The 20565-nt window shown below is 41.9% G+C and overlaps 1 protein-coding gene and 1 gene segment (V, D, J or C); both read left to right on the top strand.

The window, feature by feature from the left end:
* LOC109277787 (immunoglobulin lambda-1 light chain-like) overlaps positions 1-20565 on the top strand; it is a 208049-nt gene that overhangs the window by 24992 nt on the left and 162492 nt on the right. The window lies entirely within an intron of this gene.
* LOC109277418 (immunoglobulin lambda-1 light chain-like) overlaps positions 1-20565 on the top strand; it is a 287721-nt gene that overhangs the window by 122994 nt on the left and 144162 nt on the right.

Here is a 20565-nt window from a genome sequence, read left to right as displayed (position 1 = left end):
GAGACAGCACAGCACACATTGTGATGAAACTGCTACAAACCAGTGATGCAGACACCCTTACAGCCAGAGAGGAGATGTGTTCCCTACAGAGGAACCAGCTTCATGGTGGGAGCACATTTCTCATTACAGACATGTAAGCAAAAGAACAGGGGAGCAATGTCTCCACAATCCTAAGAAAATATCTGTCAAGTTTGGCTTTTACTCATAGAAAATGTCATTGAAAAGGGAAGACAAACTAAACCTTTTCAGACTGCAAAGCCTCATAGAACTGATTACCCACACACCCTCAGCAAAGCAACAGTAAAGGACATCACTTGGACAGAAGGAAAGGGTAGCAGAGGGAAAGTGAAACTATACAAGATGCATAAAGTATCAGATATCCTAAGTACAAGCATAAGTATAAGAACTTTAAAAAAAAAAAAAAAGAGGTTAGAGTGGGAGAGAGCCAAAGCATAAGAGACTGTTAAAAACTGAGAACAAACTGAGGGTTGATGGGGGGTGGGAGGGAGGGCAGGGTGGGTGATGGGTATTGAGGAGGGCACCTTTTGGGATGAGCACTGGGTGTTGTATGGAAACCAATTTGACAGTAAATTTCATATATTAAAAAATAAATAAATAAGAACTTTTTTATGGTTACTGCCTGTAGAAAATCCTCAAGTGTTTAAATAAAATAATAATGATAATAATATACTGTGATTTATATTAGATACAAAAATAAAATACATGAAAATGATAGCAGACATGATGGGGGAGACAAGAATGTGTTATGATGTCCTTATTGTGCATGTGAATGATGTCATGTCCCCGGGAGGTAATTTGACCAGTTAGCAGGTGAGGACCACAAACCAAAAAGAAACCATTAAAATCACACCATTGTAACAACAAAGAGTAAGAGCTAATAAGGTGCATTACTTAGGAATCTCCAGAGAACACACATCCAGTGGGACTCATGTCTCATTTATTGAGAGACAGAGGAGAGAGACTCACAATGAGAAGTGGCTCATGCAGTTGTGGGGTGGCAGGTCTAGTCGCTACAGGACAGGACAGAAGGCTGGAGATTCCAGTAAGAACCATGTCGCAGACTCTAATCCAAATTCAGTCTGAATGATCGAAATGCTAAGAGAAGACAGAGAGGAAGAATTAAAAATTCCAATCAAAGTAAGATGAAAACTATGATGTAAACAGCCAAGGGTAGAATATGATTTCATTCATGTGGAATTTAAGAAACAAAACAAAGAAACAAAGTGGGGGAAGACAAACGAAGAAACAGACTCTTAACTGTAGAGAACAACCACATGGTTACCGGAGGGGACCTGGGTCAGGGGATGGATGAAACAGGTGAAGAGGATTAAGGGTACACTTATCAGGATGAGCACTGAGTAATGTGTACAATTATTGAATCACTATATTGTACACCTAAGACTGATATAACACTGTATGTTAGCCTCATTAGAATTAAAAATTTTTTAAATAATAAAATAAAATAAAAATTTTTTAAATAAAATAAAAAATACAAAGGTTGAGATTAACACCAGACACAAGATAAAGAACACTTGAAGGAATCTGAAGACACAGCACAGACACTGCAAAATGGAAAACAGATTCTCTGTTTAAAGTGAACAGTTGGGGCACCCAGGTGGCTCAGTGAGTTAAGCATCTGACTTCGGCTCAGGTCATGATCTCACACTTTGAGTGTTCGAGTTCCGTGTCAGGCTCTGTGCTGACAGCTCAGAGCCTGGAGCCTGCTTTGGATTCTGTGTCTCCCTCTCTTTCTGCCCCTCCGCTGTTCAAACTTTGTCTCTCACCCTCTCAAAAATAAAAACAAACATTAAAAAAAAGGGAACAGAGAATCACCGAGCTATAGGAAGACCTTACAGCGATGTAATACGATGTGATTGTGTCCCCAAAGGGAAGAAGATGGGGTGCAGAGGATGGAAATATTTGTGATGAAATATTGGCCAAAAATCTTCTGAATATGATGAAAACCCAAACCCACAGATCTCAAAGCTCAACAAAATTCAACTAAGAAATAGTTAAATAAAATAAAACAAAAACAAACAAAAAACCCAACACCCATCAATATCAAATTGTTTATGGCAGGGAAAAGAGACAGGCTTAAAAGCTGCCAGAAGGAGAAGGCACACAGGTTTCAGGGAAAGACAGGGAGGGATTCTAGCAAATTTCTCAGTAGAAGTGCAAGCAAAAGATAGCATATTAACATCTTTAAAATACTGAAAATAGGAAAACAACTTAATTCTTTACCCAGGGAAATATCTTTTAAAAATTAAGGCTAAATAAAAAATTTCCTACACACAAAAAGTGGCAGGATTGATCATCAGCCAGCCAGATATACAAGAAATAGTACTGGACACCCCTCAGGAAGAAAGGAGTGATTCCGGAAAGAATCTGATTCTACAAAATAAATTTAAAAATCACAAATGCTAACTACTGGGAAAAAATACTAAGAATTTTTTAGTATCTAAATCTCCTTTAAAGATAATTCACTAACGCAAATCTAATACCTGTGTATGTTGGAATTTATAATACAGGTAAAAGTAACATTTGTGAATTACAGCAAAGATGCGGAGAAGAGAGAGAAGTTTGTACTAAGGATCTGACACTGTGTGACATGGGGGAATGAGTCAGGAAAATATGACAGTCATAGGTACAGCTAATAGCCAAAAAGAGAGAGAGAGATAAAATGGAATCATAAAATATGCTCCTTTAACTAAAAAAAAACAGAAATGGAAAAAGGAACATGGAGAATATGGACAAAGAAACACTATATACAATGATGCTATATGGAAATGATAATTACTAATCACATCCAGGAAATGGTCTAAATACAATGAAAAGACAGATTGTGAAACTGAGTTTAACAGCAACACCCAACTCTATGCTGCAATTAAGAATCCTAATGTAAATAAAAATACATTAAAATCCAAGTGTAAGTTCAGAACAAATTCCCACCAATTCTGATCTACAATGTAGAACATGAAACATTCACAGGGAACAGACAGTGTATTGGGGAAGGCAATTGAACACTCACAAATAGGTAGAATGAAAAAATTGATGTCGCATGTATTTAACACACACTCTCAGAAAAGAAATATTCACAGTATACATTTTCAGAAATTGATACAGAAATGCCCTTCACCTCTCCCTCTTTCCTCTACATTTTAAGAATTTTCAAATGCAGGGGCACCTGGGTGGATCAGTCAGCTGAGTGTCCAACTTTGGCTCAGGTCATGATCTCGTGGTTCGTGAGTTTGAGTCCCACGTCGGGCTCTGTGCTGACAGCTCACAGCCTGGAGCCTGCTTCGGATTCTGTGTCTCCCTCTCTCTCTGCCCCTCCCCTACTCACGCTCTGTCTCTTCCTCTCTCTCAAAAATAAATAAACATTTTTTAAAAAGTAAAAAAAAAAGAATTTTCCAATGCAGAGTGACAAGAGCTCCTCTAGGAGAGCCAAGAGGTGAGCACAGCTCCACATAAACCAGATCCATGAAGCTCACCCAGATGCACAGAGATTTTCTCCACTGGCCTGAGAAGGAGCATTTTCATAGGGACCGCTGAGGGAATGAGGAAGGCTTGAGGTGACCAGGCTCAGCTTTGGACTCAGGAGACAGAAATCTAGGGTCCCGCTATGACCTGGACCCTCTCCTGCTCCCACTCCTCACTCTCTGCCCAGGTGCTGCTCACAGATTCAGTCCCCACAGGACCCTGAGCATGACCCTGACCCTGAGATCAGCCCAGGGGATGCTGTGGGGGCAGGATCACTGAGAATGTGCCACATAATCTTCTGATCCTGCAAGCCCTGTGGTCCACTATATACCTTAGCAGCCCCCAGCAGAGTGGCCATGAGACCCCTGTCACTACCACATGCTCAGGAGAGAGAGGACCAAGCAATAATGAAGAATAAACCCAGCAGCACCCAGGCCACGTCCCTGCACAGACAAAGCCACCATCCCTGCAGATTCTCCAGTTCTAACCTGGGACACACTCGCCCTGAACCTCGCCACAGGCAGGCTGAGGGGGCTCGTTTATAGGCCAGGTCAGGATGGGGACGGAAGGGAGTCCAGGGACACAAGCCCTGCTGCCTACCTTGACCTCACCCTCCCTCCCACCCCCTCTGGTCAACCTCTGACCCAAATGGCCCAGGGTCTCAATCCAGGACACCTGGGCTCCCCTTCTGGCCTCACCTCACTTTTATCTGTGTTTCTGGGAACCTAGTCTCTCTGGGCTTCGGCTTTACGTGCTGTGAAATGAGGATGCCTATACTGATGTTAGAAATGATTTTCTGTTTCGAGTTACGGGATACAAAGAATTTTAACAGCTTTATTCATTAAACAGAGGCTCTGTGGGGTCTCTGTGAGTAAGAGCTGGTCTGGGAGTCTCTTGTCCATCCTCTTCAGAAATCCATGGAAAGGACTCAGCAAAGTGTGATGTGTATGGTGTGAAATTGAAGAACCAGGTCTGAATTAGCAGATTCCCAATGTCCTCCCAACTGCCAACTGGGCTGATGTAGAAATCCTCCCACACCAAATTCTAAGAGATGTGGGTTGGGATAAAAATGACAGCAGTAGAAATAATAATACTAATAAAGATTTAGGTGCACAAAGGGAACTTTACGCCAGAAGTATCCCCTGTTCCCACTGACGAAAATCTGCACTAATTGGGTTGGGGAAGCATCAGTCTTGGAACTTAACACAGGAATCTGGTGGCCATGGGACATCACACAGGTTTATCTGGACACCGACCCTTTTCAAATGCACTACACTGTACCCTGCACTCTACATTTTGTAAGAAGACAGTGGGCTAGTCCAGGGCATTTCAACCCTGGGACCAGTACAGGAACCGCACCTGTCCTGCCTCCTGCACCGTGTACGTGACTTGTGTGTGCTGGGCTGGGGAGAGCAGGGGGGCAGCTGCCTGGGGGAGGCTGGGCTCCCTGGTCCACACCCTTTCTCAGGTGACAGGTGCTGTGGGGTGACCTGACCTGCAGGAGGGAAGCTCCCGGTCTGGGTCCTCCTCCACCAGCAGGGGGCAGCAGAACTGCATCAGGAGCAGCAGGACGGAGGCTGGGGCTGCCCAGGTGGAGCCTCACAGGGACACCAGGCCTGGGGGGCAGCAGGTGTTCAGGGTTCAGTCCTCACAAGATATCCAGACAATGTGACCTGTCTCCACAAGATGCAGGGGCCTTGTTCTGAGGCTGATACACACTGTGACACCCGGGACACTGATGAAATTGCTGACACCGTGAATTCCTCACCTGGGAAATGCAGGTCGCCACCCCATCCACCAGTGTCCTGAGGGAGCTGACTCATCTGTGACAGGCATGTGGAGAACACCCTGACCACTCACCCTCTGCCTCTCCTTCCCTACCACCACTCAGACCCAGGGCTGCAGCGTCCGGGCTCAGGAGTGTCTCAGGGGGCTGGAGGCCAGGCACTCGGAGTCCCTGGTCCCGGGCAAGAGCATCCACAGTGTCCCTGTGAGGCCGTCTCCAGAATGAAATGGATTCTCACTACCTGACGCCACAGCTCTGGTCCCAGGGCTGTCCTTGGTTCAGTGACAGGGTCCAGCTCCCTGCAGGGACCCTGGCTCTGGCTCCAAAGCTCACCCATGTGGGAAGACATAATCCTGGGGACCCTAACAAGACACGGAGCTTGATGGTGGTTTTTTAAGTCAGGGATGGCTTCTCACAAAATCTGTACCATTTCATCTAACACTGATGAAACAAAAAAGAAAAAAGTGCCTAGACAATGCCAATTGCTCCTCTGCTGTAGGATGGGGGTGTCAGAGAGATGAAGGTACCACGTGACAATAGACTGGAAGGAGTGATGAATCTCCGACAGCGGTGGTTGTTGAACAAGTGGACCCTCACAGATAAAATGATGAACAAACATTCTAATGATAACGCTCCATATTCTAAGACATGCCAAGTGCCTCTGGGGGGTGCAGTAGAAACATGATGCAGGAGGAGGAGAAACTGAGGCCACAGGACCACCTTGCCCTGAGTCAGGTGTTGTCTGTATCCCTCAGAGCGCCCATCCCAGCCCCACAGCCAGGCTCCCGAAAGACCACAGAGGGAGGCAAGCCCAGACTCCAAGCAGGATGATTTCAGAACATTGTCATGTGGTCTGATTCCATGAATGTGACTGTGATTCCACACCTTGAAGGCCAAGGCTGGTGGTCTGACCTGAGAGCTGTTTGGAGGAAGCTGGGGCTCCCCCCTTCAGTCACATGTTCTGACCTCACAAGTGGCTTATCAGTTAGGAGCCCTAGAAATGGAGGAGATTTGCATAAGTACTAACAATCACAGTCCCAAGGACCTGGAAGGCAATAAGAGAGGCTGGGTGGAGCCCAGCAGTGTTGTGGGTCTCAGGAGGCAGAGCTCTGGGCATCTCCACCATGGCCTGGACCCCTCTCCTGCTCCCCCTCCTTACTCTTTGCACAGGTGCTGTCCCCAGGGCCCTGCACACGCCCAGCCCCCACAGGACCTGAGCTGTACCTGAACCGAACCCTGAGCTCAGACTGGCACAGTCTCAGTATTGAGTCCCTGGAATAATCCCCTGAACCCCATGCCAACCCCTCCTCTTTTGTCTTTTCAGGATTCGTGGCCTCCAGTGAGGTGACTCAGCCGCCCTCAGTGTCAGTGGCCCTGGGACAGACGGCTAGAATCACCTGCTCTGGAGATATGATGGAGAAAAAATATACCAGTTGGTACCAGCAGAAGCCAGGTCAAGCCCCCATACAGATCATTTATAAGGATAGTGAGCGGCCCTCGGGGATCCCTGACCGATTCTCTAGCTCCAGTTCAGGGAAAACAGTCACCCTGACCATCAGCGGGGCCCAGGCCGAAGATGAGGCTGACTATTACTGTCAGTCTTATGACATCAGTAGTGATGCTCACAGTGACACAGGCAGATGGGGAAGTGAGACACAAACCCTTCCCCATCTGTGTCATACTCTCCTCCTGCCCCAAGAATACTGTGCATAAAGCTATCGGTAGGCCTGGCCCAGGTCCCCCGATCTGAGGTCTGGAGTCTGTCCCCTTACTCTTCACCCTCCAGACAGACTCTGCACGGTGTGGATCAGCAGGGGATTCGTAAACAGTCATTAGAACTAGATTTCCTCCATTACTGTGGGTGAAGGGTTGAATGAATTGTGAGGAGCAGATATGGATGGCATTTTTCAAGACAAAACCTTTTGAGAACTCCCTAATGAAACGCTCTGATATTTAAAAATACACTGGATAAATTGACAGCAGATAGGATGCTGCAGAAGAGGAGAAGAGTGAATCTGATGTCAAGCAATTTAAATAACTACTTAAAATGAAACAGAGCCAAACACTTAAAAATATGAATATAAGTCAGGTACCTGTAGGACAACTTCACGCCACCCAGAGGGTGTGCAGTGTAGGAGCAGAGGGAGAGCAGGGAAGGAACCGAGACTGAATAACAAACTAGTTAAGAAGTAATCTGCAAAAGGCTTCAAATTTGGTGAACCACATGAACTAATGTATTCAAGAGGCTCAACAATGCTGAGGCACAGGGATCATGAGAGACAGCACAACACACATTGTAATGAAATTGCCACAAACCAATGATGCAGACCTTCTCACAGCCAGAGAGGACCGATGTGTTCCCTATAGAGGAACCAACTTCATGGTGGGGGCACATTTCTCATTACAGCCATGTAAGCAAAAGAACAGGCAGCAATGTCTTCACAATCCTCATAGAAAATACTATCAGCTTTGATCTTTACTCAGTGAAAACGTCATTGAAAACTGAAGAGCACCTAAAACATTTTCAGACTGCAAACCTCACAGGACCGGTCACCTGCAGCCCCTCAGCACAAGCAATAGGAAAGGATTCCCCCTTGGACAGCAGGAAAGGATGACAAAAGGAAATGGGCAGCTACACAAAAATATAAAAAAACATCAGGAATTATTACTACATGATAAATGTAACTAATAATAATGTTATTAGTTAATGTCTATAAAAGATAAGTGCTTAAAGAAAATAACAGCAATATGTTTGATTTGTAATGGCTGTACAAATAAAACATTTGACAGTGAGAAGCAAAACTGATAGGGGAGAGGAGACCATGTTATGACGTCCTTATCATGTACGTGAGTGATGTCATGTCAATGGGATGTACTTTGATAAGACAGGAGGTGAGGACTGTGAACCCTAAAGAGACCTCTAAAATAAAACCAGTTTAATAAACAAAGAGTTATAGCTAATAAGGTGCATTACTTAGTATTGTCTGGAGAATATAGATCCAATAAAGAATGTGTATCATGTGCATGTCTGTGTATATTTATCTGTGATGCACAGAGACAGTGGGAGAGAGACAATGACATTGAGAAATGGTTCATGCAATCATAGAGTGGCAGGTCTGGAAGCTGCAGGAAGGACAGAAGGCTGGAGGTTGAAGTCAGGATGATGTTGCAGACTTTCATCCAAATTTAGTCTGAACGATAGAAATGCTAAGAGGAGACAGAAAAGAAAACTGAAGGATCCAAATCAAACTTCTAGAGATGAAAACAACAACATCTCAGGCTGCAAACACAAGGGTTGAGATTAGCAGGTGACATGAGGAGGAGACATGTGAGGGAAACTGAGAACACAGCACAGACTCTGCAGAGTAAAAGGCACAAAAAGACTTTAAAGTGAGCAGAGCAGCACTGAGTGTAGGAAACTTCAGCCATGGATACACAAGTGATTGTGTTCCCAGGGAGTGAAGGTGTGGAGGTAAACAAGAATATTTGATGAGTTATTGCCACAAATGCTCTAAATTTCATGAAAATTCAAAACCAACAGACTCCAAATTCTTTTTTAACGTTTATTTATTTTTGAGACAGAGAGAGACAGAGCATGAACGGGGGAGGGTCAGAGAGAGGGAGACACAGAATCTGAAACAGGCTCCAGGCTCTGAGCTGTCAGCACAGAGCCCGATGCGGGGCTCGAACTCACGGACCGTGAGATCATGACCTGAGCCGAAGTCGGACGCTTAACCGACCGAGCCACCCAGGCGCCCCCAGACTCCAAATTCTTGAGAACCCCAAGCACAAGAAATAGAGGAAAAAAACTACACAAAACCCCCATGAATACCACATTGTTTAAGGCAGAGAAAAAGAGACAGTTTAAAGCCAGTGGAGAGGAAACTCAGTTGGTTCAGGGGAACAATGACAAGGATTCTGATAGATTCCTCATTAGCAGAAATGCACATGAGAGGGCAGCGATTAACATCTTTAAAATACTGAATAAACAAGGGTTGCCTGGGTGGTTCAGTCAGTTAAATGTCTGACTATTTAGTTTTCCCTGGTTATGATCTTACAGTTCGTGAGATCGAGCCCTGAGTTGAGCTCTGTGCTGACAGCACGGAGCCTGCTTGGGATTCTCTGTCTGTCAGTCTGTCTGTCTCTCTCTCATTGTCTCTCTCTCTTTCTCAAAGAAATAAGCATTAAAAAAAATTAATTACTAAAAAAAAAAGGTATAAACAAAAAAAATCCTTTTTTAAAAATTATTTTATTTCCAGGATAGTTAACACACAGTGTTATGTTAGGTTCAGGTGTACAATATAATGATTCAATAATTCTATACATTACTCAATGCTCATCATGATAAATGTGTCATTTTTTAAAATTTACATGCAAGTTAGTTAGCATATAGTGCTATAATGATTTCAGAAGTAGATTCCAGTGATTCATCCCCAATGTATAATACCCAGTGCTCATCCCAAAAGTGTCCTCCCTAATGCCCCTTACCCATTTAGCCCATCCTCCCCACAACCTCTCCATTAACCTTCAGTTTGTTCTCTGTATTTAAGAGTCTCTTGTGTTTTGTCCCCCTCCCTGTTTTTACATTATTTTTGCTTCCCTTCCATTATGCTCATTTTTTTAATCTTAAATTCCTCATATGAGTGAAGTTTTATGATATTTGTCTATCTCCAACTGGCTAGTTTTGCTTAGCATAATACATTCTAGTTCTAGCCATGTAGTTGCAAATGGTGAGATTTCATTCTTTTTCATTGCTAAGTAATACTCCATTGTATATAACACATCTTCTTTATTCATTCATTCGTTGATGGACATTTGGGCTCTTCCCATACTTTGGCTATTGTCAGTAGTGCTGCTATCAATATTGGGGTGCATGTGCCCCTTTGAAACAGCATACCTGTATCCCTTGGATAAATACCTAGTAGTGCAGTTGCTGGGTCATGGGGTAGTTCTATTTTTAGTTTTTTGAGGAACCTCCATACTGTTTCCCAGAATGACTGAACCAGTTTGCATTCCCACCAGCAGTAAAAGATCCTCTTTCTCTGCATCCTCGCCAACATCTGTTGTTGCCTGTGTTGTTAATGTTAGCCATTCTGACAGGTGTGAGGTGGTATCTCATTGTGGTTTTGACTTCTATTTCCCCGATGATGAGTGATGTTGAGCATTTTTTCATGTGTCGGCTGGCCATCTGGATGTCTTCTTTGAAGAAGTGTCTATTCATGTCTTTTGCCCATTTCTTCATTGGATTATTTGGTTTTTTGGGTGTTGAGTTTGATAAGTTCTCTATAGATTTTGGATACTAACCCTTTATCTGATATGTCATTTGCAAATATCTTCTCCTGTTCTGTCAGTTGCCTTTTAGTTTTACTGATTATTTCCTTACCTGTGCAAGAAGCCTTTTATTTTGGTAAGGTCCCAATAGTTCATTTTTGCTTTTGTTTCCCTTGCCTCTGAAGACATGTTGAGTAAGAAGTTGCTGCAGCCAAGGTCAAAGAGATTTTGCCTGCTTTCTCCTCAAGGATTTCAATGGCTTCCTGTCTTACATTGAAGTCTTTCATCCATTTTGAGTTTATTTTTGTGGATGGTGTAAGAAATAGGTCCAGGTTCATTCTTCTGCATGCCGCTGCCCAGTTTTCCCAGCACCATTTGCTGAAGAGACTGTCTTTATTCCATTGGATATTCATTCCAGTTTTGTCAAAGATTAGTTGGCCATACACTTGTGGGTCCATTTCTGGATTTTCTATTCTGTTCCATTGATCTGAGTGTCTGTTTTTGTGACAGTACCATACTGTCTTGATGATTACACCCTTGTAATACATCTTAAAGTCTGGGATAGTAATGCCTCCAGCTTTGGTTTTCTTTTTTGGGACTGTTTTGACTATTTGGGGTGTTTTATGGTTCCATAAAGATTTTAGGATTGTTTGTTCTAGCTCTGCGAAGAATGCTGCTGTTATTTTGATTGGGATCGTATTGAATGTGTATATTGCTTTGGGTAGTATTGACATTTTAACAATATTTGTTCTTCCAATCCATGAACATGGGATATTTTTCCATTTTTTTGTGTGTCTTCTTCAATTTCTGTCATAAGCTTTTTTTAGTTTTTGGTGTATAAATTTTTCACTTCTTTGGTTAGATTTATTCCTAGGTTTATGGTTTTTGGTGCAATTGTAAATGGGTTCGATTCTTTCATTTCTCTTTCTGTTGCTTTATTATAGGTATATAGGAATGCAACTTATTTCTGTGGATTGATTTTATACCCTATGACTTTGTTGAATTCATGGATCAGTTCTAGCAATTTTTTGGTGGGATCTTTTGGATTTTCCATATAGAGCATCATGTCATCTGCAAGGAGTGAAAGTTTGACTTCCTCCTTGCTGATTTGGATGCCTTTATTTCTTTGTGTTGTCTGCTGAGATTAAGACTTCCAATACTACGTTGAAGAACAGTGGTGAGAGTGGACATCCCTACGGTGTTCCTGACCTTGGGGGGAAAGCTCTCAGTTTTTTCCCATTGAGGATGATATTAGCAGTGAGTCTTTCATATATGATGTTTATGATCTTGAGGTACACTCCTTCTATCCCTACATTCTTGAGGGTTTTTATCAAGAAAGGATGCTGTACTTTGTCAAATGCTTTCTCTGCATCTATTGAGAGGATCATGTGGCTCTTGTCCTTTCTTTTATTGATGTGATGTATCACATTGATTGTTTTGCAAATATTGAACCATCCCTGCATTCCAGCTATAAATCCAACTTGATCATGGTGAATAATTCTTTTAATGTATTGTTGGATCCAATTGGCTAATGTCTTGTTGAGGATTTTTGCATCCATGTTCATTAGGAAAATTGGTCTGTAGTTCTCCTTTTTAGTGGGGGTCTTTGGTTTTGGAATCAAGGTAATTCTGGCTTCACAGAATGAGTTTGGAACTTTTACTTCCATTTCTATTTTTTGGAACAGCTTCAAAAGTATAGGTGTTAACTCTTCTTTAAATGTTTGGTAGAATTCCCCTGGAAAGCCATCCGGCCCTGGACTCTTATTTTTTTGGAGACTTTTGATTACTAATTTGATTTCTTTACTGGTTATGGATCTGTTCAAATTTTCTATTTCTTCTTGTTTCAGTTTTGGTAGTTTATATGTTTCTAGGAATCTGTACATTTCTTCCAGATTGTTCTTTTTTCTGGCATAAAATTTCTCATAATATTCTCTTACTATTGTTTGTATTTCTGCTGTGTCAGTTGTGATCTCTCCTCTTTCATTCTTGATTTTATTTATTTGGGTCCTTTCCTTTTTCTTTTTGATCAAACTGGCTAGTGGTATATCAATTTTGTTAATTTTTTCAAAGAACCAGCTCCTGGTTTCATTGATCTGTTCTACTGTTTTGTTTGCTTGGTTGTTTGTTTGTTTGTTTCTTTCGATAGCATTGATTTCTACTCTAATCTTTATTATTCTCCGTCTTCTGCTGGTTTGGGGTTTTATTTGCTGTTCTTTTTCCAGTTCTTTAAGGTGTAAGATTAGGTTATGTATTTGAGATCTTTCTTTCTTCTTTAGGAAGGCCTGGATTGCTATATACTTCTCTCTTATGACTGCCTTTGCTGCGTCCCAGAGGTTTTGGGCTGTGATGTTCTCATTTTCATCGGCTTCTATGTACTTTTTAATCTCCTTTTTAACTTCTTGGTTAGCCCATACATTCTTTAGTAGGATGTTCTTTAGTCTCCAAGTATTTGTTATCGTTCCACATTTTTTCTTGTGGTTGATTTTGGTTTTATAGCGTTGTGGTCTGAAAATCTGCATGTTATGATCTCGATCTTTTTGTACTTGTTGAGGGGTGATTTGTGTCCCAGTATGTGATCTCTTCTGGAGAATGTTCCACATGCACTAGAGAAGAATTTGTATCCTGCTGCTTTAGAATGAAATGTTCTGAATGTATCTGTTAAGTCCATCTGGTCCACTGTGTCATTCAAAACCACTGTTTCCTTGTGGATTTTCTGTTTAGATGATCTGTCCATTGTTGTAAGTGGGGTGTTGAAGTCCTCTACTATTATGGTATTAATATCAATGAGTTTCTGTATGTGTGCAATTAATTGATTTACATATTTGGGTTCTACCACGTTTGGAGCATAAATGTTTACAATTGTTAGGTCTTCTTGGTGGATAGACCCCTTAATTGTGATATAATACCCTTCTTCATCTCTTGTCACAGTATTTATTTTAAAATCTAGATTGTCTGCAGGTGCCTGAGTGGCTCAGTCAGTTAGGCATCTGGCTTCAGCTCATGTCATGATCTCACGGTTCATGGGTTCAAGACCCGCATCAGGCTCTGTGCTGACAGCTCAGAGCCTGGAGCCTGCTTGAGATTCTGTCTCACTTTATCTCTGCCCCTCCCTTGCTCACACTCCATCTGTTTGTGTGTGTGTGTGTGTGTGTGTGTGTCTCAAAAATAAATAAACATTAAAAAAATTTTTTTAAAATAAACATCCAGAATCCTGGGAAATTGGAAGATGCCCAGTGGAGAATGTCTGTATGTATGCTGGGCCAGAGGTTGCTGGAAACGGTCTCCAGGAGCAGAGAGGAAAGGAAGTGGGATATCTCGTTTCCAGGGTGATCCTATTCCCATTTGAAATGTCAAGCTGGGACAGAGAAACATCCAATCTCTATCTGCAGGGCTTTCTCTGGACTGGGGCCAGCTTCCCTGTTCATGCACCTGGGGAGGAGAGGAGCCAGCCCCAGGCTCAGCAACTAGTTCAGAGGCGAAGTCCACAGTGGGAGAAAGCAATCCCCTCCCTGGAGGGCTGTGGGAAGAAGATATATAACTGTTCAAAGGACAAAGACTGCCTGTGCCCACCAGCCACAAACTGTATACTGGTGGCATGGAGTGGCACTTCCTTGGAATTGGGGCATGGAACGGGATCCTTTAAGACATTGGGGTTTAAATCCCAGCCAAGTGCCAGGGAGGCACGGGAGTCGGTGGAGCAGGACAAACTGCCTCGATTGCGCCAGTGGCACAGTGAGGACTGCCTGAACAGAGTAGTTTGGGACACCCAGTCCATAGAGGAGAGACTGGGGTGTCGCCATTTTTCTCCCCATCACCAACAAGTGGGGCTTCAGGGAATGACAGCAGGCCTATAGTGGAGGCGGGACACATCTACACCAATCCATGCCCCTCCGTGCCTGATAACTGGTATTTACTGGCACGGGATTGATGCTGAGGAACTAGACAGCCTCTCCTCCAGACCAGCACTGCCACCAGTTCCAATGCACCCAGAAGTTTTGCATTTTCCTGATTTAATTATCAGACAATTCTTATTATATATATATTTTTTCCCTTTTTTCCATTTTCTTATCTCTTCCCTCCTCTAGTCTGGTTATTCTGGTTGTTGGTGTGTTTAAGCAGACATATTTAATCTATTCTCTTTATACCTGTTCTACATCTCCTTTGTTTTCCTTTCTCTCTCTCTCTGGATTAAGCCATATAGTTTCTCTGTCTGGTCAGTTTTCTTTTCTGTTCTTTTCTTTTTCCTCGCCCCTGTCATATCTCTCTTTGTATGGGATAAGGCCTCTTCCATTAGCACCACCTCCACCCTGTTGTGTACTTGTAACTGGTGTTTCTGGGTTTTTGCTTTTGGTGTGTTTGTTTTTGGTTTTTGTTGGTTTGTTTGTTTTCCTCTCCAGGGATACTGCAGGGAAAAAATCAAAGCACACCTGGTGGAGGGTCCAAAACATTACTACGAGTAGGGAGATTAAAGCAACCAAAGTCACAAAAACAGAGAGCAAGTAACACACTCAAAAAAAAAAAAAAAACACCTCGTGAAGGGCCAGGCCCTGGACAGTAAATAGAGTAGTGCTCGCAGGTGCAGGGCACACAACAAGCTTTTAAAACACATAAGGAACAGAAAACTAGCCAACATGATGAAATGGAAGAATTCTCCTCAAAAGAAATTTCAGGAAGACATGACAGCTAAAGAGTTGATCAAAACAGATATAAAAAATACAACTGAACAAGAATTTAGAATAATAGTCATAAGATTAATCACTGGGCCTGAAAAAAGCATAGAAGACAGCAGAGAATCTATTTCTGCAGAGATCAAGGATCTAAACAAATAGTCATGATGAATTTAAAAACGTTGTAAATGAGGTGCAAAATAAACTAGAGGTGGTGACAGCAAAGATTGAAGAGGCAGATGGGAGAATAAGTGAAATAGGAAATAAAGTTATGGAAAAAGATGAAGCTGAGAAAAAGATTTAAAAAATTCTAGACCATGAGGGGATAATTAGAGAACTAAGTGATTCAATAAAACAGAATAATATCCATATCATAGGAGTCCCAGGAGAAGAAGAAGAAGAAAAGAAGAAGAAGAAGAAGAAGAAGAAGAAGAAGAAGAAGAAGAAGAGGAGAGAAAGGGGAAGAAGATGTACTTGAACAAATCATAGCTGAGAACTTCTCCAGTCTGGGGAAGGAAACAGACATTGAAATCCAGGAGGCACAGAGAACTCCCATCAGACGTAACAGGAATCGATCTTCTGCATGACATATAACAGTGAAACTGGCAAAATACAAAGATAAAGAGAGAATTCTGAAAGCAGGTAGGGACAAAAAGGCCTTAACCTACAAGGCTAGACACATAAGGGTAGTAGCAGAACTATCCACCGAAACTTGGCATGCCAGAAGGGAGTGACAGGAAATATTCAAAGTGCTGAATAGGAAAAAAAATATGCAGTCAAGGATCCTTTATCCAGCAAGGCTGTCATTCAGAATAGGAGGAGAGATAAAGATTTTCCCAGACAAACAAAAACTGAAGGAATTCATCACCACTAAACCAGACCTACAGGAGATCCTAAAGGGGATTCTGTGAGTGGAATGTTACAAAGATCACAAAGGACCAGACACATCACTACAAGCATGAAACATACAGATAACACAATGATTCTAAATCCATATCTTTCAATAATTAACACTGAATGTAAATGGACTAAATGCTCCAATCAAAAGACATGGGGTATCAGAATGGATAGAAACACAAGACCCATCTATTTGCTGTCTACAAGAGACCCATTTGAGACCTGAGGACACCTTCAGATTGAAAGTGACGGGATGATGAGGTGCCTGGGTGGCTCAGTCAGTTGAGTGTCTGACTTTGGCTTAGGTCATGATCTCATGGTTCGTGGGTTCAAGCCCCACTTCGGGTTCTGTGCTGACAGCTCACAGCCTGGAGCCTGCTACTATTCTGTGTCTCCCTCTCTCTCTGTTCATACTCTGTGCCTCTGCCTCTCAAAAATAAATAAAGATTAAAAATTAAGAAAAAAAAAGAAAGTGAGGGGATGAAGAACCATTTATCAGGCTACTGGAAGTCAAAAGAAAGCTGGAGTAGCCATACTTATATCAGACAAACTAGATTTTAAACTAAAGGCAGTAACAAGAGATAAAGAAGCACATTATATCATAATTATGGGGTCTATCCATCAATAAGAGCTAACAATTATAAATTCAGGAGCACCGAATTCAGAAGCACCCAATATAAAAAACAATTAATCACAAACATAAGCAATCTTACTGATAAGAATGCAGTAATTGCAGGGGACTTTAATACTCCACTTACAGGTATGGATGGATCATATAAGCAGAAAATCAATAAAGAAACAATGGCTCTGAATGATACACTGGACAAGATGGATTTGACAGATATATTCAGAGCTTTTCATCCTAAAGCAGCAGAATACACATTCTTCTCGAGTACACATGGAACATTCTCCAAGATAGGTCACATACTGGGTCACAAAACAGCCCTCAATAAATATGAAATAATTAACCATACCATGCACATTTTTAGATCACAATGCTATGAAACTAGAAATCAACCACAGGAAAAAGTTTGGAAAACCTCCAAATGCATGGAGGTTAAAGAACATCCTGCTAAAGAATAAATGGGTCAACCAGGCAATTAAAGAAGAAATTTAAAAATATATGGAAACAAATGAAAATGAAAACGGGATGGTCCAAACCCTTTGGGATGCAGCAAAAGCAGTCCTAAGAAGAAAATACATTGTAATCCAGGCCTATCTCAAGAAACAAGAATAATCCCAAATACAAAATCTAACAGCACACCTAAAAGAACTAGAAGCAAAACAACAAAGAAACACAAAGGCCAGCAAAAGAAGAGAAAAAGATCAGAGTGGAAATAAAATAAATAGAATAAAACTAAAACAGATCGATGAAACTAAGAGCTATTTTTTGAAAAAATAAACCAAATTGATAACCCCCCAGCCAGACTTCTCAAAAAGAAAACAGAGAAGACCCAAATAGATAAAATCACAAATTAAAATGGACTTATCACAATCAATCTTTCAGAAATACAAACAATTATCAGAGAATACTAGGAAAAATTATATGCCAACCGGACAACCTGGAAGAAATGGACACATTCCTAGACACCCACACACTACCAAAACTCAAATGGGAAGAAATAGAAAATTTGAACAGACCCATAACTAGTGAAGAAATTGAATCAGTTATCAAAAATCTCCCAACAAATAAGAGTCCTGGGCCAGATGGCTTCCCTGGGAATTCTACCAGATATTTAAAGCAGAGTTAATACCTATCCTTCTCAAGCTGTTCCAAAAAATAGAAATGGAAGGAAAGCTTTAAGACTCATTCTATGAAGCCAGCATTACTTTGATTCCCAAAAAACAGAGACCCCACAAAACAGGAATTACAGGCCAGTATCCTTGATGAACATGAATGCAAAAATTCTCAACAAGATACTAGCAAATCAAATCCAACAGCATATGAAAAGAATGATTCACCATGATCAAGTGGGATTCATTCCTGGGCTGCAGGGCTCGTTCAATATTTGCAAAACAATCAATGTGATACATCACATCAATAAAAGAAAGGACAAGAACCACATGATCCTCTCAATAGATGCAGAAAAAGCATTTTCCTTAATACAGCATCCTTTCTTAATCAAATACAGCATCCTTTCTTAATAAAAACCCTCAAGAAATTCGGGATAGAAGGAACATACCTAAATATCATAAAAGCCATATGTGAAAAGCCTACAGCTAATATCATACTCAATGGGGAAAAACTGAGAACTTTCCCCCTGAGATCAGGAACATGACAGGGATGTCCACTCTCACCACTGTTATTTAACATAGTGTTGGAAGTCCTAGCCTCATCAGTGAGACAACCAAACAAAATAAAAGGCATCCAAGTTGGGAAAGAAGAAGTGAAACTTTCACTTTTCACAGAACATTAAACTCTATATTGAAAACCCAAAAGACTCCACCAAAAGGCTACTAGAACTGATACATTAATTCATCAAAGTTGCAGGGTACAAAATCAATGTACAGAAATCGGTTGCATTTCTGTACACCAATAATGAAGCAACAGAAAGAGAAATCAAGAAATTGAACCCATTTACAATTGCACCAAGAACCACAAAATACCTAGGAATAAACCCAACAAAAGATGTAAAAGATCTGTATGCTGAAAACTATGGAAAGCTTATGAAGGAAATTGAAGAAGATACAAAGAAATGGAAAAACATTCCAAGCTCATGGATTGGAAGAATAAATATTGTTAAAATGCCAATACCACCCAAAGCAATCTATACATTCAATGCAATCCCTATCAAAATAGCACTGGCATTCTTCTTAAAGCTAGAACAAACAATCCTAAAATTTGTATGGAACCACAAAAGACCCTGAATAGCCAAAGTAATATTGAAGAAGAAAACCAAAGTGGGAGGCATCACAATCCCAGACTGTAGCCTCTGCTACAAAGCTGTAATCATCAAGACAGTATGGTATTGGCACAAAAACAGACACATAGACCAATGGAATAGAATAGAGACTCCAGAATTGGACCCACAAATGTATGGCCAACTAATCTTTGACAAATCAGGAAAGAGTATCCAATGGAAAAAAGACAATCTCTTTAGCAAATGGTGCTGGAAGAACTGGACAGCAACATGCAGAAGAATGAAACTAGACCACTTTCGTATACCACACTCAAAAATAAACTCAAAACGGATGAAAGACCTAAATGTGAGGCAGGAAACCATCAAAACCCTAGAGGAGAAAGCAGGTAACATTACCTCTTTGACCTCAGCCACAGAAATTTCTTGCTTGACACATCTCCAAAGGCAAGGGAATTAAAAGCAAAAATGAATTATTGGGACCTCATCAAGATAAAAAGCTTCTGCACTGCAAAGGAAACAATCAACAAAACTAAAAGGCAACCAACAGAATGGGAGAAGATATTTGCAAATGACATATCAGATGAAGGGTTAGTATACAAAATCTATGAAGAACTTAGCAAACTCCACACCCAAAAAACAAATAATCCAGTAAAGAAATGGGCAGAAGACATGAATACACACTTTTCCAAAGAAGACATCAGATGGCCAACAGGCACATGAAAAGATGCTCAATATCATTCATCATCAGAGAAAAACAAATGAAAATCACAATGAGATATCACCTCACACCAGTCAGAATGGCTAACATTAATAACAGCAAACAGTGAATGTTGGCAAGGATGTGGAGAAAGGGGAACTCTTTTGCACTGTTGGTGGGAATGCAAAAGTATATTTTGAAACCACTTTTTCCACATCACTACAGGGTCTAGAACCTGGATCAAGCTTACTTGACAAGAGCAAGACTGTTATGCCCCATGTCCCAGGTGGCCCAGTAGGACCTGGGGAGACAAAGGGAGGAAGTGAGATTTTCTACAGTGGCTTAGACTCGGAGTCTGTGACACTCAGTGAGCACACAGTCTCCTGAGGAGGGGTACTTCATAAGATGCAGCTGAGGCGGGTCAGGGTGGGGCCCAGGCATCTGCATGTGGAACAGCTCCCAGGTGCCTGTGGTGCTGATCCTCCAGGACCACACACTGGGTGGCCTCACTCCCACTCCCCTGCTCCCAGCACAAGTGAGAGGCCCCCAGGGAGGCACAGTGTGCAGCACAGATGCCCTGCTCTCTCCCACCCAGGGTCCGTAGGGTCAGGTGCTTGCCCTCACTTCTGTCCACAGGGCTGGGCCAGTCGTTCTGACTCAGCCTTCCTTTATTCCCCCAGGCCCCTCTCCTGAGGCCCCTCTCCTCTGCTCTCCTCTCATCTCCTCTCCTCTCTTCTCACAAGCTCCATGTCTCCCCTGACCTGAGCCTGTCTCCCTCCATGTAGGTTGCTCTGAGCAGGCCCAGGATCCCCTGCACTGGAGATAAGCTCGTATGTGAACATGCATCTTGGTACCAGCAAAGGCAAGCCAGGTCCTGAGCTGGTT

This window comes from Panthera pardus, unplaced genomic scaffold (genome assembly GCF_024362965.1).
Source record: "Panthera pardus isolate Hobbes unplaced genomic scaffold, ASM2436296v1 HiC_scaffold_15, whole genome shotgun sequence".
NCBI classification, from domain to species: domain Eukaryota; kingdom Metazoa; phylum Chordata; class Mammalia; order Carnivora; family Felidae; genus Panthera; species Panthera pardus.
The sequence above is the reverse complement of the archived record's forward strand: the minus strand, read 5'-3'. Positions and strand labels throughout refer to the sequence as shown.